Source organism: Aplysia californica, unplaced genomic scaffold (assembly GCF_000002075.1).
Source record: "Aplysia californica isolate F4 #8 unplaced genomic scaffold, AplCal3.0 scaffold01520, whole genome shotgun sequence".
NCBI lineage: Eukaryota > Metazoa > Mollusca > Gastropoda > Aplysiida > Aplysiidae > Aplysia > Aplysia californica.
In genome coordinates, this window is record NW_004798790.1 from 12,979 (window position 1) to 13,500 (window position 522).

Consider the following 522-nt stretch of genomic DNA (forward strand, 5'->3'; position numbering starts at 1 on the left):
GTCTTTCTGTCTTGCCTTACTTCTTCCTTGCAGTAAATGGGCGTTGTTGTGTCGATGTGCTTCTCTTTATTCAAACTCAAACTCTAACCGTCTTAAACAGGTAGACAGACGCCTTGCAGAATTTCATCATTCCAGTGTTTAAAAAAAAATGCAAGGGTGGAAAGTGGGGAGGGGGAAATGAGTGGTGGTCGCTTGTACAAGGAGATTGTCTTACAGATGGCCTTTGGATCAAGTTCGGCTGTATTTTTGCGTCTATCGTGGGCGTTTGGCGGCGTGCTCTGGTGTGGTTTGCTCCTTCTTTCTTATCAACCATCTATCGTCTTTTTATCTTCTCCTTATTTTTTGTGTTTTTTTTTACTCTCTTGTCACACTTCCAAATCTTCGGCACTGAAATGACCTTATTGTGTTGCAAGTGCCGTAAAACTCTTACGAAATCATAAAGAAAAGACTATCTTAGCACAGGTATTACACTACTACTACTACTACTACTACTACTACTACTACTACTACTACTACTACTAC